The following is a 25,357-nucleotide window of genomic DNA, read 5'->3' on the forward strand; positions in this document are numbered from 1 at the left end:
ACCAGTGAGTGAGTGGTGGCACTGGGCAGGCCCTGAAACGCACACTAGTGAAGGAAACTGACTGCTTTTATATTACAGTCAAAAAAGTTTTTTTTTTTTTAAATGCAAGCTATTGTGACACCAGTGAGTGAGTGGTGGCACTGGGCAAGTGAGCAGAGTATATGCTGTGAGCCTGACACACAGGCTGGCAGGCAGGCAACTGCAATTACATTACACAGAAAAAAAAGCAGACTGATGTTCTAGCCCTAAAAAGGTTTTTTTGGGGTGCTGTCCTTACAGCAGAGATCAGATGAGTCCTACAGGACTGTAGTGGACACTGAATACACTAGCCTAGCTATCAATTTCCCTATCAAATCAGCAGCAGCTACACTGTCCCTCCTCTCACTAAGAATGCAGCTTCACAATGAATGTAAAATGGATGCTGTCCAGGAGGTGGGAGGGTCTGGGAGGGAGGGTCTGCTGCTGATTGACTGGAATGTGTCTGCTGACTGTGAGGTACAGGGTCAAAGTTTACTCAATGATGACAAATAGGGGGCGGACCGAGCAGCGCATGTGTTCGCCATCCGTGGCGAACGCGAACAAGCGATGTTCGCCAGGAACTACTCGCCAGCGAACAGTTCGGGACATCACTAATCTTGATATGTTTATTGATCTTCAATCTTAACATTTATAGTTTGGAGTAAAGATGAGACGGGGGGCTATGATAGAAACATTTAAATACATAAAGGAAATCAACACAGTAAATGAGGATACTATACAAGAGGACATAGTCTTAAATTAGTGGGGGAAAGGTTGAAAAATATTATCAGGAAGTATTACTTTACTGAGAGGGTAGTGGATGCATGGAATAGCCTTCCAGCTGAAGTGGTAGAGGTTAACACAATGAAGGAGTTTAAGCATGCGTGGGATAGGCATAAGGCTATCCTAACTATAATATAAGGCCAAGGACTAATGAAAGTATTTAAAAAATTGGGCAAACTATATGGGCCGAATGGTTCTTATCTGCCGTCACATTCTAGGTCTCTATGAGTAGTTTCCAGTTTCACTGTTAACCTAAAACCAGAGGTAGGTAACCTGAGCCACTCCAGATGTTGTGGACCATGTCTCCCCCAATGCTTTATCTACATTATGGCTGTAAGAGCATTATGGGGGGTGTAGTCCACAACATCTGGAGAGCCGGAGGTTGCCTAGCCCTGTCCTAGACGCGACTTACTAATTCCATGTATGAAAGCTGCTGAATTGTGATATGTAGCACTCGTATACCGCGTAACATAATTCCATTAACTAATCAGGCAGATTTGTGGGGTTTAACGTTGATTACTGGTTTTATTTATTTAAATCTATTTTCAGCATATTGTCCGGTCTATTCACCAAAGTGAGAATTCAAAGGGGATTTCAAAGTTTAGGCCAAAGTAGATGAGCTGAAATTAGCTGAATTAAAGATTTTTTCCAAGTCAGCTACTTTGGCCTTAAATTGTAACGTCGCTCTGGATTCACTTTCATAATCACACTTCAGTGAATAACCCTGTCAGTCTGCAAATTACAGGGCATCACTTTTCATGCACCGTCCAATGGTGCTGTAGAAAAGGTGACTGTTTAGGGTATGTGACTGCACGTGCAGCCAATTCTGAGATGGTTGAAGCTATCTAATAAACAATGCTTTCAGATGTCTAGATCTGGTGACAAACTGGGTGTTCGTTGAGACTCTTACGGGCCATTTGGTAAAATGGGAACTGTGAAGAATTGAAAAATGAAAATAGCCAATCTGTACATTTTCTCTGAGTCATCTATTTTCCCTGCTTATCTTTTTTGGGTATAAATGTTAATATTGACTGGTCCTCAATTTACAGTTTAGTGAAGAAACCCCTTATTCTAATTATTACAACAACAAAAAACCTGCTAAAATGATGGCCCTTTAGGAGATACCCTAAGTTATAGCTTAGTAGTGGTTATGGTGCCAGAATTTAACAACACTTTGATACTGTCTTGCAGACAGGGTCGGATTAAGAGCCCGTTGGGCCTGGTGCTGACAATTATGATGGAGCCTTATTACAGAATCTTATCGACAGAAAACACTAAAACAGTTATACCTGCCAAGCGTCATGTATCTGGTGGAGGTGGTGCTGTAGGGAAACTCACATTGCTATAAGAAACTCACATAGCTATAAGAAAACACAATCCCTATGCTTATCTCTCAAGCAAATCCATACCACCTAACAGCCGTGTCCGGTGAAGCAGGACGGGGCGGGGTAAAAGGAGGTGGGCCAGTGACGCGAATCACGTAACCGGCACCACCCAAAAGGGAAAAATTGCCCAGAAATGGGGCTGGTCTGCCTTATGACTTGGAAGATCAGCTTGGTGTGAATGCATGTCAGGCTACCCGCCAATCACTCAGGCTGGCCAACTAAGGGCGTACTATGCAGATATTGCCCTAAGCTTGGCGCAAATGCGTCTAATGATGCGCTTGCTCTATGCTTTACGGGGACTGTTACCTAGCACTCACTTGTCCGTTCTTCTCCTTACTGTCTTGCTAGGAGACAGAAGCTCTTGGTATGCAGTCTAAAGCAGAGAAAAGGTGGGTGTAGTGAGTGTAGAAGAAAGGGAACATGCCAAAGTGTTAGAGAGACTGAAGCAGCAAGAGCATTTGCACAGGGTGCAAAGTCAGCTTTACCTTAAAGGAACACTATAGGATCAGGAACACAAACATGTATTCCTGACCCTATAAGGTTAAAACCACTATCTAGCCTTCCCTCCCTTTGCCCCCCTAAATATTGTAATCATACCTTTATACCAGTTTCTGGTGCTGGCTCTGCCCCTGATCTGCCTGCTTGACTGACATAATCAGAAGTGATGATCTCTGCCAATCACAATGCCCTCACCTTGGATTGGCTGACATTGTCAATTCTGATGATCTCAGCCATGGAGGCAGGGAGGGGGTGCTAGACTAAATGCCACCTTGGCCAATCAGCGTCTCCTCATAGAGATGCATTGAATCAATACATTTCTATGAGGAAAGTTAAGTGTCTCCATGCAGAGGGTAGACACGGTGAATGTCAGTCACACTGTGCAGTATTGCCCTAGGAAGCACCTCTAGTAGCCATCTGAGATGTCCCCAGGGAGCAATGTAAACATTGACTTTTCTCTGAAAAGATTGTGTTTACTGCAAAAAGCCTGCAGGGACTGACTATACTCACCAGAACAACTTCATTAAGCTGTAGTTGTTCTGGTGACTATATTGTCCCTTTAACTAATTTCAATGTCAGCCAGTCCACACAAGTTGTGTTGCCCTACACCCCTCTTAAAGGGATACTATAGACATGAAACAACTTTAGCTAAATAAAGCAGTTTTGGTGTTTAGGTCATGTCCCTGCAGGCTTTTTAATGTAAACAATGTCTTTTCAAAGAAAAGGCATTGTTTACATTACTGCCTAGGAACACCTCTAGTGGCCGTCATTCAGATGGCCACTAGAAGTGCATCCTGGGTCAGTGCTGAACGATTCAATACATCTCTATGATGAGATGCTGATTGGCACAGTGCAGCGTTTTGCCGCGCATGTGCGATAGTCTTCCAATGCTTTCCTATGTGGAAGCATTGGATTAGCTGAGATCAGCAAGTTTGAGGATCCCAGTGAAGGGGGCAGAAACTGTCTGGAGCCAGCAATGATGTCACATATGGTGCTGGGACAAAGTGAGTAAACTCACCTTTTTAACCACCATTTTAGAACTATAGCATCAGAAATACATGTGTGTATTCCTGACACTACGGTGTTCCTCTAAAGAGACACTCCAAGCATCAAAACAACTTCACCTACATGTTGTTATGGTGCCAAGGGGCCACTGGAGGCACTCTTACGTCAAGGGTTTAAACTGTTCTCAGAGTTGCTTCCAACAGCAATCTCTACTCCCTCCTGGAGGCATCCAGCTTCTTAATTTTCAGATTCAGGACACGCAGTGTGCCGCCGGCCACGGGCACCTCTGATTGGCTGAGAGCGTTCAGTTGACTCTGTCAGCCAATCAGTGACTCCCCATTCACTAAGCTGGCTTGGAAAAAAACATATTGTTTTCAAGCCTGTTTAGTGCATGGGGAGTCCCCCAGGGGCCTCCTGGCATCTTCATTTAATTGAAGTTGTTTTGGTGCTTAGAGTGACCCTCTAACTGGCCTATTCCATGGGCACGGGCCTGAAGCTTTAGCTCCATAAGCTCCTAAGTGAAGACTCCAAAAGGTGCCTATGGTGTAGGGGTGGTGTCCTCCACCCAAAAGGAATCTAGTTTGGATTCCAAATATACACCGAAAAAGAGAATTGGGGGCACATACAGAACATGTATTTCGCTGACTTGGTGCTGTAATGAAGATCACCATGCCACTACTGAGAAATGCATGATCCGAATGTGCCTCCAATTCCCTTTTTTTACTGTTTCAGGTCACCCAGGTTTGGACTGGTATGATATAGGGGCAGTTCATACTTGCATTATCATACCTAGGTGGGGAAAGTAATGACCCAGCTTGGTATGAGTTGGTATGATAATTCTTCAATATGAACTTTCTCTTTACCATAGCAGCACATCCACCTCAAAGGAACAGGTTAGTGTCACACTATTCTTAAACTGTTTAATATTTTACCATTGTATCCCCCTCCCCCCAAAAAAAGATTCATTCTACATTGAAATTTCCTGCATTTGCTGCAAATCCCAAATCATTGAAGCTTCTGCTGTGAGCTCAGTAACTGACTCAACCAACCACAACGTACATTTTATTTTTTATTTTGTTGCTGAGCTTATCCTATGGGTGCTTTATGGGCACAACAATGAATTATGGGATTTGTAGTTTGTAAAAGTCCTTATATTCTGTACTGTAGTACCCAGGGAGCAAAAGGGGGCAAATATTGCAGATTGGGAGAGAATTGTGCAAAAATATATATACGTATATATAATTTGTTAAAAAAAAAACAAAAAACGTTTAAATATAATACTGCTGAATATGCTGCGTAGGTATGACATATTTAATTTAAATGGCCCGTTATTTGGTTATTGTGAAAAAAAATATATAAAATAAAGCACAATAATAGAAATAAAATATATATAACACAATGTATACATTAACATGCAATGGTATTAATAAAATACCCAAGGTGTCTGTGACTCTGTTAATCTGTTTATATTCTCACTTAAAACATCCCAAAAATAAGGGCAAGGGAAGCCCTAAAGTCTATTGGTTGGTATCCCTTGGTGGAAAACATTAAAAATATATATATATCTTGGGCTTTAGACAATGGTAAGAGGGCAGGAGAAGGAGGGGGCAGGAGAGGGAGGAGTGGGTTGTCCTTTGGAAGAGCACAGAGGTGTATGGAACTGCTTTCACACTGTTTAAGGAGACACCCAGCTATACACACACAGCCATAGGAGCTCTTCCTGCTGATCATATTGCCTGGAAATTCTTGTGATCCCCCCATACTTTCTCTGGGAGACTGGACCTTCTACACACAGGGCTGGGAGCTGGCTGAACCCCCTGCAAACCTCCTGTCAGAGATCTGTGGATTTTCTAATGTAATACTAGGAAACAAAAGCAGCCTGATACAAAAGGAGACTATCCCCACCTCCTTTTTTTTTTAAACAGCCACCATCCTCCTACCCTCCCCCCCCTTGCACAAGAAGTAATCCTGGGAGCCTTGCACATGCTTGGGACATTTCTCAGTGAACTGGTAAGCTCCATATAATCCTCAATTTCATTCTCATTTTTTTTTTTTAGCACTTGTTGGGGGTCTGAGTTTGCCTTGGAGAGCTGGTTAGGGGAGGTGGAGGCATTCACCCCACCACTTCCCCTCCCTTGGATACATTGTAACAGTGATCTAATACATTGTAAATGATTCCATGCATTCATCTCTCCATGGCTGCTGGCAGTGGGACATGTTCTGTGTGTAAAATTTGGAGAAAAATTTAATCTGTTTTATGCTGTAGACCTGCAGCTCTGAGCTGGCCATGGATCTGTGGGAATTCTCTGATCTGTGGGATTCTAAGCATGTTTTATGGATACATTGTATAGAAATGGGGTGTGTGTTGGGCTGATCTGTGTGATGTCTGTCTGTCTTTTTGCAGAATGCAGATCCAGTCTGCTGATATTTTACTCTGTATATCTGATAGCTCCTGTCTGCATGGGATGGGTGGGGGTGGAGGGAGGCTTTATAACTGCAGAAGTGCCTGATCTATTTAATCTGATCTCTGCAGCAGGGGGTGCAGGAACTACTTGGATTTAGGCCTATTTTAATGGATTGCCTAATTGTCAGTCCACCCATTTTCTCCTGCTGGTTATTTCCTGAAACCCACTGCAAGGCCCCACGAAGCCTGGGACTTTCCTGAGTCAGCAGCCCGGGCTTGGGAGGTGCAGGAAGGGAGCTTCCCCACTGCCTGCTTTAACCCCTGGTTTGTTTTTATTTGAATTACAAATTGCTCTATTCATTTTATTTATCTGTGGGTGGATATATAAAGGATACTCCTTTTTTGGCTTTTTCTATTTTCTGAGGCCTTGGCTTTAACAGTGATGTGAAATTTAAGTTATTGGTATCATATGTTCCACGTTAATAATTAACAGACAGCCACCTCCCAGCCTGCTTCATTGTGAGAGCTGTGGATCAGTTTATGGTGGGTGAAGAAAATGAGATTTATTTCCTCATCATTAAGAAACAAAGGACAGTAAGGCTGTGTGCTAGGCTTTGTTTGAGGGGTCCTGTGGTGGTATATAATGAGGGAACATGGCTGGTTATTTATATTGTAACCACTAATCTTATTTGTGCTGGTTTTAAATTTGTATACATTAACATTTTGTATGTGACATTGTTTATGGCTTATTACACTGTCTCCTGTGCTTCTAAATCTGTCAACTGGGAAATCAAAATGGGAGTTTGGGGTTCAGCAGCGAGGCACAGAGAGGGGCTGATTTGGCAATTAGCGTGACTATTAAGTGGGCACATGAGGGGTGGCGCAGGGCTGTGGGCACCAGTGGCAAGGTGTAAGACTGGGTGCGGTGCAGGAATGGGTATGTGTGGTATAGCACTATGTGGTGGCCATATGATCGAAGGCTGGAGATTGGCCATAGGGCATTATGTCCAATATGTTAGGCTGGTCCCTGACTGAAGGGCCCAGGGGTGCTCAGTGGGCTGTCTGGCCCCTGACAGGACATGGGCGGGCTGACTAAAGGGGCCCAGGGGTGCTCGTGTGCTGTCTGGCTCCTTACAGGACGCGGGCAGGCTGGCTAAAGGGCCCAGGGGTGCACATGTTGGTTGTCTGGCCCCTGACTAGACGCATGCAGGCTGTCTAATGGGCCCAGGGGTGCACAGGCTGGTTGTCTGGCCGCTGACTTAAGGACCCCGAATATCCAGGGTCAAATTATGTGGCCACTACACACCACCTTGTGCTATATCACACACCCACTCTGCGCAGTCCTGCACTATACCAAATGTACCCACTTGGTGAAGTTTTGCACCATGCCCCTATTGCCCACTTAAGACTCACACAAATATTCCAAATCACCCAACCTAAAACCCCTTTTATCTTTACTCTGGTGGGCTGGCAAGGCCACTGGCTGAAGGGCCAGGGATGGGGTACTCTGGCTGGCTGCCCTGGACCCTGACTGAAGGGCCTGGGGGGGTACTCGGTCTGGCCAGACCTCTGACTGAAGGAACCTGGGGTACTCTAGCAGTCCAAAGGAACCTGTTGGTACCCTGACGGTCTGGCCAGGCTCCTGACTGATGGGCCTGGGAATTTTATGGCTGGCCTGGCCCTAGACTGAAGGGCTCTGGTGTTATGGTCTGGAGCTAGAATCCAAGGAGGATATGAACGTTAATCTTAATTTGTTATCAAAATTAGATGTTTGCTGAATTAACCCAGGATACCAAAAATGTTTCAAACCCCATCACACTCCTGAGCTGCCATATCAGCCTTCCCTTTCTGTTCTAATACGATTTTGGTGATCTAATAGTTTCACTATGAAGCAGACCCATCTATGTAGTACTACATAGGACAGTCTATGAACAACAAAATCTGGGAGCTTTAGAGTCTGCCAGTGGGGAGGTCAGAAAGACTGGGTGCTGTGTGGCTGTGCCCTGGGACTTTTTACTGACCCGTCAATTGACAAGCAAGTGGAAAAGAAATAACTTGAATTTGACGCTCCACCCCACCTGACAGCCCACGACGAGTGGGTGCTAATGCGCATGTACGCCAAATGCTGCACGCGCTTTAGACCTCCCCAAGGAAAGCATTGAATCACTGCTTTCCTATGGGAAACAAATCTGACGCTGGAGGTCCTCATACAAAGCGTGAGGACGTCCAGCGTCAGATACCGGACCAAAGGTCCTTTAGGATCCTGGAAGTGCATCCAGTGACTGTCTATTAGACAGCCACTGTGGGCAGACTTAGAGCTGCAATGTAAACACTAAGGGCAATAGGGACAGTGTACCCAGACCACTTCAATTAGCTGAAGTGGTCTGAGCGCCTACAGTGTCCCTTTAACACTCTACTCAGTTATGGGTTAATTCCATAAACAAACTGAAAAACAACGACAAATTGTATAAAACTTGGCAAAGAAACAAACGTGGTAGTCTTTTGTCTGTATTTTGTTATCTGCTTTTTAGCTGATCATTGCCCAGTGTTTGGTGAGCAAATTCCGCATGCAGAAACCCTTTACATTTTAGTTTGTCTGTAAATACTTCTGATGGGACTTCATGAAAATGATCTAATTCCACCGAGTGTGTGTGTATGTGGGTTTTTGTAAACCTCTATTCTCTAGTTTGTAAACGTAGTTTATCATTGATTTTCATATAGAATTTTATTTAGCTTCTCCGTGAATTCATAACTCCTAATGTAGCATTTCCATCAAATAAGAACAATGTCATGATATAGACTTATTATTCTGAGGCCATTTAAGGTAAACCGAGTATTTTCATTTCTCAGAATTTGTAAAACACTTAAAGATGTAAAGAGATGTAAATCGGGAAACATTCAAATGCATTCTGGGAATTCTTCAATTTATACATTTTATTTATTTATTAAATTGGCACTATATTCACTAGAACCACTACAGCTTAAGATAGTGGTTCTGGTTCTATAGCCTGTCCCTGCAGTGTTAGCAATGTAAACGCTGCCTTTTCATAGAAAAGGCAACGTTTTACATTGTTCAAATTGTTCATTAGTTGCACCACCTCTAGTGGCAGTCACGCAGACAGCCACTAGAGGGGCTTCCTGGGTCAGTGGAGCATTGACGTTCAGCATCTCCACGCTCTACACGGGTGATTGATTCTGTGCATCTCTGTGGGGAGATGCTGATTAGCGCAGCGCATGCACAATAGCCTCTCAATGCATAACTATCAGAAAGCATTGGATTGGCTGAGATCATCAAAACTGATCTCATTGACAGAGGCTGAGCCAGCTGTGTTGAAACCGGCAGGGGGGGAAAAGGTGAGGTTTTTAAATACCTTTTCAGAGTGATCTCCCCCCTTTTTAGGAGTGGGGGAACCTAAACAACTACAAAAAGCACTCTAGTGTCTGGAATACATGCTTGTATCTCTGACACTAGAGTGTTCCTTTTTAAGGAAACTAAAAACAAAATAGATCAATGGCAGTCCTCATAGTTTGTACAGAAATCGACACATCACACTGATGACATTGACTGTCAAAGTATAGATTAAAGGTTATATTTAAAATGTTCTGCCCCTTCTACAGCACTTAACCCAATGGATGCTTTGCAGACAAACATCTGCTTAAGCCCCCCAGAAAAGAGGGTTTGTATGCTCTATATTAAGTGAAATCTTGTTCATGGCTAGTGAGGTTTAAAAGCTTACAACTGCTATAGTATTTACCTGACTGTACCCGGTTTGGACTTTGTGTTGTGTGATTAAACCCAGTCTGTCAAGATATCTGTCCTGCTGCATGTGCGTAGTCTCTAAGAAGCAATTGAAGGTTGTATGCACGTACATATCATTGCCACTGGTGGCTGAGTTTGAGAGCACCTGCTATGCCCTCTGTAACCAGACTATACGTTGTGTAGAGATTCATTGAAAGTCTAACATTCCTGCAAAACTCAAATGAGATTCAAAATCATTACACTTTTTATCACTGTTTTATAACCTAAAAAGTGCAGATTATTAAGTTTGTTTATTTTTTTTTTAAAATGTTTTTTAATTATATTCAGATTTGTAAACTAGTAAAATGATAAATGGACCTGTTCTGATTTAGAATTATCAGTGGTTCTACACTACCAGCCAGGCCTAAAATTGACTTGCCACTTCAAGCCTAGGGAATGAATTTCTGCTTGCCAGGGCTGAATTCTCACTTTCTAATGGCTAGTGGGCAAGTGGAAATTCTGAACGCTGCAATTTTTTTTAACACAATTGTATATATTTTTTATTTTGGCTTATGATTTCACAGTAGACGTGTTACCATTTTCCATGGCACTGGACAGGAATTAAATAAAAGTGTGTGTGTGTGTGTATGTATATGTGTATATATATATATATATGTGTGTATATATATATATATATATATATATATATATATATATATATATAATTTTTAAAAAAATCTTTTCCCAAAAGCGTGAATTTGTTGACACCAGAGAGTTGTTTTTTTTTTGGTTAGACTGCTGGATGTCCCTGCAGGCAGCTGGTTAATTAATATAAGCTTCCAGCCCTCGGGGTATTTTGCTCGCTTCATTCTTTAGCAGTGATCTACACACAAAAGCTGGTGTTAATCATTGTATCATTGTGCATTTGTTTAACCCCCCCACCCCCCTTTCCATTGATATTCATCCAGTGCTAACTGTAACAAAGGCTTGGAAGCCCCCTGTTACATCCAGGGCCCGGTTAGGACAGATGTGGGTAACCTATTCATCTGGAGGCCTCTTCCTGATGTCATAAAGTGACACAGTCAGGACCTCTGCTTGCATGGTAACGTTTGCACTGAAGTGCCATTAATTAGCTCATATCTTAAACACTGCGTTGCAATACTGTGTGTCACACTGGGACACGTTTAAAGAGAGTAGTGTAAAATAATTTATAAACTAGACTAGGGCGGGACTGATGTCGTCTTTTCAGCTGTCACTCACAAGACTACAAATCCCACTATGCTCTGGGAGGCTATAAACTTTTTTTGTAATGTGAACTGTAGTGTTAACATACATCTCTGGAATGGCTGGGCTGCTGGTATAGAGTATGAGAAGAATTTGCACGAGACTTGAAATATGCTCCACACGTGTTATGAAATCTCTGTATAGCGTGCGTCGAGAGCTGTGCTCAAAATTGTAAAATTTTATGCCGTGACTTCAGTCAATCTCGGCATCCCAGCAGCTGCCAAGGGCATTGTTTGACCTATACATTGTACTAGGTATAATTTATGCCTACCTCCAGCAATATTTTTCTTTGCATTCTCTTAACCCCTTAAGGACACATGACATGTGTGACATGTCATGATTCCCTTTTATTCCAGAAGTTTGGTCCTTAAGGGGTTAAAGGGATACTATAAGTGCCAGGAGTACAAAGCTGTATTCCTGGCACTATAGCTCCCTCTGCCTCTCCCCCTACCTCATGTCCCCCCAGTCAGTGAATAAAGGGTTAAAAAACCCTTTCTTTACATACTTTATCCCAGTGCTGATGTCCTTTAAAGCTGGGTTCTGGCTCTGCCTTGTTCTCCGTCCCGCGACTAATGGGCGCTAATGCACATGTGAGCCAAATGCTGCGTGCCCATTGGACCTCCTCATATTAATGCTTTTCTATGGGGAGAAATCTGACGCTGGATGTCCTCATGCAGAGCGTGAAGACGTCCAGCGTCAGATACCGGACCAAAGATCCGTTGGGATCCAGGAAGCGCCTGGGAGACGGCCACTGTAGGTAGACTTAGTGCTGCAATGTAAACAATGAGCTGAAGTTGTCTGGGTGCATATAGTGTTCCTTTAAGTGCCAGCTAGGGTTGCTACATTTTAGGAAAACAAAGTACTGTGTGTGTGTCTACTGTATTAGCTTATTGTTACCATCATTGGCTTGTATGTAGCGCCAACTTATTCCATGACACTTTACAATGTTATAAAGGAGGAAATTTAACATAAATGGGCAAAAATACTAAATGTTACAGGGACAATAGGCTGGTGAGGACCCTGCTCAAACAATTTAATAATTGGTTTTGATTGGGCTGGTCACAGACTTGGTCCATGCCCCTACCATTCCCCTTTGACCGACCTGAATAAAGTTTCTGCATAGGGTTATGGAAGTATGCAGAGGGTTAAATATCGACTGAGCAAAAACCTAATTACCCAGTCTCTGTATAACTCATTTCAGATGATTATTTTTTTTTTCCTGTCTAAACTGTACTTCCCGTGCTACAATCCCATCTGTCCCAGCAGGGCTAATCCCCCATCTCCCTCCTCCCCCACACACACATTTCAGAGTGTCAGCTCTGCAGACTAGACTGAAGATTTCTTTAGTGTGCGTATCTGTTACTTTTTAATCTGTTCCAAAGCATTTTCCAAACCCTACTATTTACATGCTACACTCTTCTGATCTATGTTAACAGCTTTACATTGTGCTTGTTTAGCAGACGTCGCTCACTAAACACTGTTACTCATTTGTGTATAAACAGTCAGAATATTGCTGGGCCTTGTTTATACATCAATCTCAAGATCGCTGGTCTAGGACTGATGCACATGAGGGGTGCTTGTAATAAATGCATGTTTCAAGGCTGTAACGGATAACCTGTACATTTTAAATGTGTGTTAAATATGTAGATACACAAAGACTCGGGTTCGCTTAACAGCAAGCTGCTGATCACATTTCGTCTGAAATCAGAGTATTTTTTTTTTTTTTACATTTTTACTTTTTCTGAAATGATCACAACTCACTGGGTCATGAATACAAGTCTCCAGATTATCATATGCATTAGATTTTCCAGATATAGCTAAATTTTAATTATTTCTTTAAAAAAAAAAAAATAATATATATTTTTAAATTTTATTTATTATTCCCTTTTCCAGTGAGCTCTTTTAACTCTAGCGGATGATTATGGGGCGTTTAGCCCTTTGGGCAACTAAAGTTTATGAGCTAAAGTTTTATTTGTAACCGTGTCTATCACAGTGTCATAATATAGATTGTGTGTGTGTGTTTTGTGTCAATGTGTTCTCCAGTGCCTTGAAATAGTGTATATGGGCCTCATCGTCCATGAAACATAAATCTGTTCTGACAGTTTCCACCTGTCTATTTCCACTGCTGTTATACTGTATTAGTAGATGATAAACAGCAGGTCTTTTTAAAAATAAAATACAGGTTTGTAGGGGGGGTTGTCCAATGACATCTTGCAAGTCTGTCTTTCTGGTTTGGCATTTAAACCCTTGTGTATTGACTGTTGGTATCCCACACAGTCTCCTGCCGTGTGACACAGAGCACCAGATATGTTTTTACCCTTTCCTTGACCTTTTTAAAGGTGTGAAGATTTTAAAATATGTTCAGTGCCCTACAACATTCTAACTTTATTGATGTTTACGTAAATTGTGCTCTCTCTCCCTCCCCCCCTCTGTAAAATATTTGTTTTTCCTTGTGACATTGGTTGTGTGTAGTTATCACAATGTAACCGTTTTGTATATTGATAGTCAGTCTGTTCAATATTCAACAAATTAAAGTACAGTTAAGGTAAATTTATGTAATTGTACCTGCCTTTGGTGTCTGATGGATTTGAATAATGTGTAATAACAGGAAATGTAGCCAAAAAATTTATCAAAATATTATCTTCCTGCCTAATTTCTGTGATACCACTACTGGTACTTGACGCTGCCATGTCTTTCAGTAGAATTTGGAGACTTGTCTACAGTTGCCCTCAGTCAACTTGTAATGTGGTTACTTAGCACCTTCTCTTCTAAGATATTAGTGAAGACCTTTTCCTACGCTCTTGTTTATCATTGTATTAAATACTAGAGTACAGTTTGATGCCCAGTGAATACCTGGTGCAATGATAGATCTATTCCTCTGTATCTGTTACTGTTGAGAATTGCTGCCACACACAGAGGATATATGAGATGAAATACTGTGTGAAATTCTTCGGTTTCCCGACCCTTAAACCCAGAGTGTAGTCTGACTCACTGTTGTAGGCTGTTTCGTTCCTTCCCATTGAAATTCCAGTCTCAAGGCTGACTGAGGATAATTATCATCTGTGTCTGTATTTATATCTCAAGAGTGTTAATTAAGAAATTAAAACATAGAAACCGATTTCTGTGTCGCAAACATGGCTTTAAAATAAAAAGAATGGGTATGTGTGTGTGTGTGTGTGTATATATATATATATATATATATATATATATGTGTGTGTGTGTATATATAATTTTTCTTCTTTTTTTTTTTTTATTTGGTGGGATATTTATTCCTCATTCTCAGGTCCTAAATATTTTTTTACATTTTAAGATATGGTTTTGTGTGGGTTCTATCAACTCCTGTATTTTAGGTAGTATGTGAAACACAGCATTTTCTCTTTCGTAACGCCCGAGCCAGTTTTTCCAGCAAACTTGCAATTAGCGAGTTAAATACTTGTGCGAAAGGGTGAAATTGGGCTCCAGCATGAAGTTTGTGTGTACTCCATTTTCTTGGGTGCACATATGCACTCAACCTGTACTGTGGGGAAATAACTGATCTCACAATTTAAACTACAGGAGAACAAAACAATTTGTGATATAGGTCTTTAAAGTCATGGGAATAAATGGCACTAACACATTTCTAAATTCTCTTGGTATGGGTGCTATGTAAACATTGTTACTAAAATATTGCAGTGCGTTTATAACCAGAATAGTGAACTGGACTCTTTTCTATCTATAGATTTGAGCTTTGTATGTGCCATGTTTTTCTAGGATAGTGAAGAGGTTAATTGAGGTCACTAGCCACACCCAGCCTCTTTAACCCCTCCTCCTTCTCTCCTGTTCATTTAAAAGGGGTTCAGCCTTGTCATGACCTCTGATTGCCTCACAATCTCTAGCCCCATCTGCCATTCGTGACGCAACCACCCCAGCAGACTGGTCAGTGGAATCCATAATATTAAATGGTGCACGTGCGTTACTGAGAAAATCTCACATTTTATAATTCTCATGTCTGTGTGAGCTTAACATAGCGGGGGTTTTTTTTTTTTGTTTGTTCTTGTTTTTGTATGGTTTGTTTTTATCATAATTTTATTTTATTGATATTTTTTTTTCATTTTGTGATAGATAAAAATCAACGTTTCACTCTTCTCGGAAGAAAACGGAAACTCTTACAAATGCAATCTTTTCTTAACCTGATTCACCCTCTATCAATTTAATTTTGCTCTTTTACTCTGTGAATTATTTTTATAAAGAGTGAGATTATTATTATTTTTTTTTAATTATTTAATAAATTATATCAATTCCCAGATTGCTTTATTAAACAAATCAAACATGTTCTCTTCATGCAGTTATTGCCGTATCTGCAAAATGTGGCGTGCACACATCTTAGAAATATCACATTTAAAAAAAGCTAAATTACTTTTGTAGAACCTGTCTTTCATTGGTTATGCTCAGTCCTCCCTTTTAGTTTGCGTTTCACAAACTTGAATTTTAAAAGTTGACCGTTTTCACTGTTCCTGGATAGATTTTGCACTTTATTAGCAATATAGCCATCTATTTATTTTCTTCATTCGTTGTACTTAGTATAAAGCTTATATCTTCCTTTCCTTGTGTTTGGATACTTTTTTCCCCTTCTCAACATCAAGTGATCTAGGTGAAATACAAGTCCTTTACTAAAATATATTCCGTGGTGGGCAGCAGTGTGTGACTGAGGAGTTAATTGTTATCTGGTTATTTGTGTTAATAAAATGCACAAATTATTGTAAATAAGGCTTTATGTTTGCCTCGTTTGCTGTTTTGATTAAAGAACTTACCATTTTTGTGGTAGAATCTCAATAGCATGCTTGACCAAGCTTTCAGACTGAAGGTACTCATTTCTATATCAAGGAGAATGACGGACGTATCCGGCTTTAGAAATCCTGCAATTGATTAAGTGGGTGCACCTGGACTCCCATTTAGTAAGATGTGTGTATGTGCGCTTCTTCGTCCAGTTCTGTTATTGTAGGATAGCACAGAGTGCTGTGAGGTTGAAGCATTGTCAACATTCTTCAGATACCAATGTCTTCTTTCCAGGAAGATGGAATATGGCGTTGACTGTTGTGGAGAAGCCAAACCACATCACTCGGTCTGACTGATGATTATTTCTTGGTCATCATCAATACACAGTGAGCAATAGTTATCAGATTTGTAATGCTGGTAGTGTTCTTTGAAATAATGCACATACTAACCATGCATCATCTCCAGCTAACTCATTTTATGGACTCCTTACAGTTATTCTATGAAGACCACACACCACGGCCCAAGAATTAAATTTGCAAACCCTGAAACTGTTCCACAAAAGGGAAAGTGAAAACACATAAAGCTCATGAAACATTAAAAAATAAATAATAATCCCATCCCTCCCCCCCAAATTTCTGCTAGTCTAGAACAGTTTTGGAGTCTGTTTGAGTTTGGGATCCTAAATTCTACAAATACTTGTGTAGACCTTAATTCCAGGTCAATATAAACTTCCTGCTAGGATGGTTTATAAAGATATTCTTCCAAGTTCAAATGACCTGGGCAGCTCTCTGTGGACACTTACGGAAATAAACATGGTCTAGCAGCCAAATGTTCTTCTGCGTTCAAACTGAACTAAGTTTAGGCTATAAGAAGGTCGCGTTATTGTGCTTCTACAACTTCCGCCTTTTGGCCTGCTTATTCTTCTGAATCGACAGATTTTTTTTTTTTTTTAAATGTCTGATAAACCTTTTTGACTCTTAATAGTTTGATATGTTAACCTTGTTTTTAATTAGTCTGATCATTAGGAATAATTTGCCGTTTTTAATTAATAACACGGTGATTCTTGTTTTGCCTCCTGGTAACCTATTCTGTAGAAATGGAAACCGTATTCCTTTCAGTTTGTTACATATCTGGAAAGTTGCCTTCGGGTGCACGTTAAAAACAGACTGCTACAGACGCTTTAGTAAGTTTTCTCTTGTTAGGAAATAATTATTGGCTTCTACGTTGTAACGTATTTACAAATGAGAAAGGGTTGGGCTGTTTGCACTGCAGTAGCCTTTATTTCTTTGAGCTGTGTATTCTGTTTGTTTCTGAGTTGGAGAATATATTATGTATGATACATATGTTGACTATAGCTGTTCTTGGTGTAGCATAACACCAATGGGGTGGCGAAAATGAGGGGGGGGGGGAATTTTCTGTTTATTTACTCAATCTTGGTAAAGGAGATTTAACATGTGCAAACAAAATCAAGTGTGTTTTTTTAATAAATGTGTTTTGTTTTTTGTATTTTTTTAAAATAAATTTTAAGTAGGCTTTTGTTATCTGGCATCAGTAATAATTATAAATTCTGATGTATATAACAGATTTTATATCTAACAGTGCGCAGAAAGAATGGGTATACTTGGTATTCCTGTTAATTTAATGGATGCATTGTTTACCTCTCTGTAATAAAGCTACAGCTTGATATGTGGTTGTGATACCGGAGAAACTGACGGAAGCCAAGCACAGAGAGATGGACACAGGTTTCTTCAGGAAGGAAGAGATTCTTTATTCGGTTCACCGATCGGGACTCAGAGGGACTAATGTCACCAAAATACAACAAGTTCTGAGCCCCGGACAATAGTGCAGGCTCCTTATATAAGCATGTAACTCCACCCACACATTCTCTTACCCAATCAATCGAATAAGAACTAACTTCCTGTTTGACCGCATGGCTTGCCCAGCACAATGGAGGAGGGGAATACTACATCCGGTATTCTCGCACATGCTCCGTACACTACTGATCGTATCTTTGCCACACGCAACCAACCGACCGATACACCAGTATATGCACGTACACATGCCACTTGGTAATCTCGGCCTACTAAATTTATTTTTACCGAGATTCCACCACAGTTGTGCACTAGGAAACAAAATGGCTGCTACATAGTGGTTATGGTGCTTCACATGTTCCTTTTTAAGGATCAATGATGTTTGGAAGTGTTCATCAAATAGTCCTTAAGAAACCTTAGATCAGCCCAGTGGTGTATTCTGGATTTGTGCTGCCCTAGGCACAACTAAATTCGGGCACCCCCGAATCTAAATTTTCCCACCACTTTGTATCAAAGCCACTTTTTTTTTTTTGACAGACGCACTTCCTCATTGACACTCACTGACAGTCATTGGCGCACACACACACTGTTTAAACAACCCACACTTTCACTGACAGAAACAGACTGATACACACACACACACTGATACACATACACTAATACGCACTCATTAACACAAACATCCTCATTGATTTGACACACACACACATTTTCTCATAGACTCACCAATTTAATTTTTTTATTTTATTTAAATCCACCTAGACTCCCTACTTTTGGGAGAGCTGGAGTGGATCCTGTCCCTGACTGCTGCTGGGCTGGCTCCTTCTGGCAGGCTGCTTACTGGGCGGACTGTCAGATGCTCAATGGAGGCGTCGAGGGAACTGAGCTCTTCCTGTTTTGCTCCCTCGCGCACCTCTGGGGCCAGAGTGACGTCATATTCCGGCTCTCGACATCAAAGGCACACGCTGAGTGTCTGAAAGCATTAGGTCGCACTCTTGGGCCTCCCAGGATGAGGCAAACATGGTAAACATGGCATTTTCCTGGTCACTCAGGGCAATCCTTGTTTGTCTTGCGGCAAATACAACCCAGGGTCAGCCTGGCCTATTTATTATGTAAGCTCTGTAGAGCCTAGATGTAAATTGGAGTAGGAGTCTTCATTTTGGTATAGGAACATTTTAATTAAAGGATCACTATAGTGCCAGGAAAACATACTCTTTTTCCTGGCACTATGGTGCCCCCACCCTCAGGGCGCCCCTCCTGCCGGGCTGGATGGAGAGGAAGGGGTTAAACTTACCTCTTTCTCCAGCGCCTGGCGGGGAGCTCTCCTTCTCCTCTCCGCCTCCTTTCCTCCTCTTCGGCTGAATGCGCATGCGCGACAAGAGCCGCGCGCGCATTCAGCCAGTCTCATAGGAAAGCATTTACAGTGCTTTCCTATGGACGCTGGCGTCTTCTCACTGTGATTTCCATTAGAGGCTGGATTAACCCAAATATAAACATATGTTTATAGAAAAAAGGGTTAATCCTATCTGGACCAGGCACCCAGACCACTTCATTAAGCTGAAGTAGTCTGGGTGCCTATAGTGTTCCTTTAAGCTTTTTATAACTAAACATACTGTCATTCGTCCTTTAAAGTAGCGCTGTCATGTTTCCATTTTCCTCACAAAGCTGGAATAACCTTGAAAACGCTTAGAAACTGAAATTCCATTGCAGTCAATAGTCGAGACATCTATGCTTCCTTTTTTTTTTTTAACCCCTTAAAGACCAAACTTCTGGAATAAAAGGGAATCATGACATGTCACACATGTCATGTGTCCTTAAGGGGTTAAAGACTCGTCGGGGCAAAATTTGTCAAGGAACAGAGCTACTGCTTGCAGTGCACAAGGTAATCTATGGTAGCTCCTGCATTTTGTTCTTTCAGTTAGTACAATAGTGATGCAGTCCCGGCAGTAGCTACATACTGAACCCAAAAGAAGATAATTCCTGTCCTATTGTGTTTTATACCCCACCTCCTATAGACTGATGGCTCGTTTGAGCAGGGTCCTCTTCAACCTATCGTTCCTGTAAGTATTTTGTAATTGTCCTAGTTATAGTTAAACCTCCTCCCCTTATAATATTGTAAAGCGCTATGGAATCTGTTGACGCTATATAAATGCCAATCATAATAAGAATAATGATGGGTTGGAGGAAAGTGAAGTTTAGATAAGCATAATTGCCTCTCTCCACTCCAGGCATCTCCTGTTTGTCTTTGTAAAAATTGTCAAGACACCGCAAATGATACTTTCACTTTAAAGGGTTTTGCCCTGCAGGACGAAAGGAAATGAAAAGGGCCCTGTTTAAAAAAAAAAAAAAAAAAAAGGGTCTGCTTTTATTTGATTTCTATTTTTCATTTCTAAAAAAATTTTTTAAACATAATTTACTTTAAAAAATAAAAAATGGTTTTGTGGATTTTTTTTTTTTTTTTTTTTTTTTAGACCTCTCGTTTCTCAAGGCCAAGCGTTTCTGAAAATACTTTTGAATAAATGTTCTAAATAGAAGATGCGGATGATCTTATTTCACATTATTAAACAAGACAATGGCGTATTGGGTGGGCCGGGAATTTCTGATGTGCCACCGCATTAAGTGTTTTTTATAAATATATCTCTCTCTATCCTTCCTGATTTAAAAGTAGACCTTTTTCGAGTTGGCTAGATCTCAGACACTGCTCCTAGTGAGAAATAACCGTTTAATAATGTTGTGTCCGCCTGTCCCTGGGAGGAAAACCCTTGCAAACATCAAGTGTCTCTGCTGGATACCCAAGAGGTTGTGTTCCCTGCCGGCAGGTGATTTACCGCTTTAGAGTCCTGTTTGCACACATTCAGTCTCCAATCTTTTCACAGCTTCTCAGTGGGAGCAGAAACCTGCTAGTTCTGCTTTTCGGAGTGTGACAGTGTGTGAATTGAAAAGGATAAATTTTGCCTGCTTGCTATATTATTTTGTTTCCTCCCTTGGTTTTTCTTTTCAATCCCTTTGGAGCGTGATTAACCGTTTTGAGTGGTCAAGGAGAGGGAGGAGAGTTGACAAACCACAATGACAAAATATGGACTGGGATGAAAGGGTTACAAGGCATCTTATGCCTTACTAAAAAAAAAAAAGGCACGTTGAGGTTGCTATAATTAGAGGGTGCACAGTGTCTAGTCCGATGAAAGGGGAAAAGGATTGCTGAATATTCTCTGTAGATAGCTTGTATTGAAGATAAGGATGAGTATTCTGCCACAGGGCCAACTGTGCATCGTGACTCAACCTGTTGCTCACTTCTGGCAATGAAAATGGATAACCAATATTGTAGAATTAAAAAAAAAAAAAATTACGATTCCCTTTTATTCCAGAAGTTTGGTCCTTAAGGGGTTAAGTTTACATTTACTTTTCGAGAGGGTGGATGTCTGAAGCTTTATTTCAAAGCAGTTAGTCAGGAGCAAGATGGAGCTAAATTGTGTGGTAAAAGCCAAGTATTTCTACTTGAAAATGTAGCCTTGCTTGTAAACCGTAAACATCATGTGTTCTATATTGACGGCTTCAAGCCCGGGGTTAGGTAAAGATCTTAGCATTTGGATAATCTGGCATGCTGATCCGTAAAGGGTTAAATGTCATTACGTCTACGGAGTAGAGGGCAGTGGTAAGACAAGTCATTTTATAGGAGCTTGTTTTACTCATGACAATCGGTGTGTTTTGTCTTCGTTCATAGGATTCTAAATTACTCTAGTTGGAGAAATCATTCTTTTTTTATATGTTTTTTTTGTATTGGGATATTTAAAAATGCTGTGTTTTCCTCCACTAAACTTTGCTAGCTCATAACTCCCCATTGTTACAGCATTTTGAATTATTTGTGTTCTGCCCCATTTTCTCATGGTGAAAAAGCATTCTGGGGGAAGTACAAAGCAAACATTTGGTGCCTTATTAACCAAATGCAGTAAGATAAGGTCTTGTTCGTCCTTCCTCCCGTAGTGGAGTGCTTTAAGAAGAGTTGGAGATGCCAAGTTGTATCTCTTGCTATGATAAACATCACTGGTCTATTTCACCAACAAGCACAAATATAGATTCCAGCCACGTTCGAGGAAGAACTGGACTCTCTCAATGCATCATCTGCTGGAAGTCCATTCTGTGTGTCCACCATATCTCCTCCTAAAATATGTCCTGTGTCCTCTACATTTTTTCTCTCCATTAAGAGAGCTTTACCTCTTGTTCTACTCCTGTTTTTGTGACATATGCTTCCACTTTGGCTTTGATAATGTGGCTTCTTTGCCTTGTGTTGAGTTTTTTATTTTTATTTTTTTAGATTTTTATTTTTTTAGATAAAGCAATCACCACTTTAAATCCTGGCTGAAATACAATGCACCAAAAAGTGCCGGCGGTTCTCCTGACTGTGCAGTTTACTAACTCTCCTTGTTTGCAAGCATTCAAGGTGTGACACAGTCATTTGAACAGGCTCCAAAGCACTTGGGAACTGGACTGTGCAAATATACTTAGTCAAACAGTCGTGCACAGTGAATTTCTCTCCTCCAGTTTGCACCCATCGTACACCGCCTTTCTTCAGAAGGAGAGTCACAGGGGAAGACCAGGTTTGCAAAGTGTTCACTGTTTTTTGTTTTGTGATATCCTCAGGATATGTATACTTTATAAACCACAAGAAAGCAGAGATTAGTGTATATATATATATGGACACTTCACAAATTTCCCCCTCTCGAAAGGGTCCTGAACTAGGGCAGGAATTGAGTTTGTCAATCTCTGGTCAAAACCGTCCACATCAGACAGATCAAGCATGTTTACTTCTGCACAGCAACTCTGATATACATTCGGTCTAGTTATTTCAGTATAGTCAAAATATTTAAAGTGGATATGCCTTCAGTGTTACTGATGGCACCAAATACTTTATATCATGGGTGCCCAAAAGCCAGATCATGAAATGTTTTAGAACTACTCCCATGATGCTTTGCATGCCTTTAGAATGACAAAGCATCATGGAAGTTGTAGTTTTGAAACATCCGGGGATCTACCTTTTGGGCACCTCTGCTTTATATGATCCTTGTATGTAAAAGGCAAACAAGAGTACAGGTGGTCCTCATTTAGCGACCTACCTGTTTAACGATGCCGCGCACTTTCGACCAGGTGTAAGTGCGAGTCGTTGTGGTGATTTCCTGCTCTGGTGCGCATGTCTATGTTCGGGGAAACGTCCCCGAACATAGACGAACACATGAGAGCAGGGAATCCCTCTAATCTATGTAGGAGAAAATTTCCCTGAACATAAAAAAAATGCACCAGAGTAGGGAATCACTCAAATCTATGTTCGGGAAAGTTTCCCTGAACATAGATGAACGCATCAGAGCAGGGAATCCCTTAACTCCTCACTTACCGACCAATTTGTTCTACGACCGGGTCGTAGGAACGGAACCTGGTAGGTAAGTGAGAAGTGTTTGTATACGGTTCTTCAATGCCGGAGTATTGTTAATTTCTGTGAGACTCCCAGCAGAGTGGAGGGCAATCCAGGCAGTTTGCCTGTGTGTCATAGATGAGGCTTGTTCAAGACCATAATGTACACGTGGTGTGAATGCATCTCTAGTGTAGGGGAAAACGGCCAGTATGACCAAACAATCACTTTATTGAAGGCCTGTTCTATCACAAATGGTCGTTACACCATTGCGCCCCGTGGGAAGAGAGCGAAGTCGTTTTGTTACATATTCTATGATTTTGTTTTTTTGTTAGTCCAGCTATGGACAGAGAATAGACTATATTTTTAGCAAATTATACTATAGGAAGACCTGGCGTAGCTAGTGATATGTATGATACAAACATTTATTGTTAATCGGCATTAGGAATCTGATTACATTATTTTGGGGAGGCATTGAAAATCTTGTCTGGATATGTGCCCATTGGCTGTAAATATCTTGGAATAATTCCTACCCCACCCAGGGTTTTCCTTTCTTTTCTTTTTTTTTTTTTCCCCCTCTTCATTTTATCATGAGAGCGTTTTTAACAAACTATCAGATTTCCGCAGAAGGATGGGTGCACTGTTTCACATACACACTCTCTGTTACCTGAGCTCTCTGCTGGAGATATGTTTCCAGGACAGATCTGAAAGTTCCCTTCAAGCAAAGGAAATTACACCTAGTTTTAGGGCTAATGTGTTCATGTAAATGCAGTTCCTTTTACACCCCTGATACAATAACCCCCCTCTAATTTGGGCCCCTTCAATTCTAGACTGTAAGGGAAATGGTTGTCTACCCCTAAAAGCCAATAAAGTGTGTAATCTGAAATTAATGAGGTAGAGTATACAGAAGTGATGGTTGTTTGCCCATACAACTGTTGGTTGTTGCAAATATTTTGTTTTTCTTCTTAGATGTACCAATCAAACTCTTCCCATTTTATGTATTTAAATTTTACATGTTCAAAGCAATGCCTTTTGCTACACTTCATGTTGGTCTCTCTCATGGCTATGATGAGTTTAAAAAAAAAAAAAAAGGATAATTAACCGTATAGTCAGTCCTTTTTTTTTCTTGCCTGTTTTGCCTATGGCTTTTCAAATTCAGGTATTTATGATGTGTTTATTATTTTATGAGCCTCTGTTGTAAATGATTTAGATAATTCTTGGTGGTTTTACTGGCTGGGTCTGATTTTTAGATAAGATAAATCTAGCCTTGGTAGTACAACCTATTTCTATAGTGCTACTCGAAAACCCCATACCTGATTTAACCTTTCCAATTGCAGTGGGGGGCGTGGAAGGGGTGCGGCTGCCCTTGCACTAGTGCGTAAGTCGTGGGGTTGGCTAAGGGGGGTGACTGAGGCTGCATCAGCATGGAGGTTTGGAGAAAGGAGCATGACACTGCACTGATGTGCAGGCTGGTTCTTTACTGTGGTAAAATGGGATCCATGTGCAGAATGGTGGTACGTCACTGTAAGAGTTGTATTTTTTTTTTTTTGCGCATGGTTGTGTCGTCTTCTACATTGCAGACAAATGACAAATCTTGCCAGGTGATAGCAGCTGAGCAATGCAGGGGGTGTCCATTTGCCAAGAGCAGAGGGTTTGGCCCCATCCTGTACATGTGGCCTGAAAAATCTCCATAAACAAACAGTAGTAATAGAACTTCATTGATACCAGCCATTCTTATCTCGTGAGATAATGGCTCAGTAAACTGTTACTTATTGCCATATTCTGACCAATTTATTCCTTTCCGTTTAATTTATTACTAATTTAGAGTCGAGCCCCAACCCGTGTGTGTATTAGAACATGATCATATAATCTATGAGCCACAATATATCTGCTGAGCTTAAATAGCCCCAGGAGCTGTGGAATGGGGGTTATTTATGACTCTAACGTTTGTGTGTAAGTTCAGTCAGACTGGACCTTAAAGGACCACTATAGTGCCAGGAAAACATACTCGTTTTCCTGGTACTAGGGAGCCCCCACCCTCAGGGACCCCCTCCCGCCGGGCTCTGGAAAGGGGATAAGGGGTAAAACTTACCTTTTTTCAGCGCTGGGCGGGGAGATCTCTGCCTCCGATCCTCCTCCGTTCCGCCCCGTCGGCTGAATGCGCACGCGCGGCAAGAGCTGCGCGCGCATTCAGCCGGTCGCATAGGAAAGCATTTACAATGGACACTTGCGTGCTCTCACTGTGATTTTCACAGTGAGAATCACGCAAGCGCC

At 41.2% G+C, this 25,357-nt stretch overlaps 1 protein-coding gene across 1 annotated transcript in view; it reads left to right on the plus strand.

Annotated features, from left to right (window-relative positions):
- Window positions 1-5,358: 5,358 nt before the first annotated feature.
- VANGL2 (VANGL planar cell polarity protein 2) overlaps window positions 5,359-25,357 on the plus strand; it is a 75,592-nt gene continuing 55,593 nt past the window's right edge. Inside the window, exon 1 of the mRNA XM_063438920.1 lies at window positions 5,359-5,699. The gene's annotated coding sequence lies outside the window, so the exon portion shown is untranslated. The remainder of the gene's footprint in view (window positions 5,700-25,357) is intronic.

The sequence above is a fragment of the Pelobates fuscus genome, chromosome 13, assembly GCF_036172605.1.
Source record: "Pelobates fuscus isolate aPelFus1 chromosome 13, aPelFus1.pri, whole genome shotgun sequence".
In the NCBI taxonomy this organism is placed as follows: Eukaryota; Metazoa; Chordata; class Amphibia; order Anura; family Pelobatidae; genus Pelobates; species Pelobates fuscus.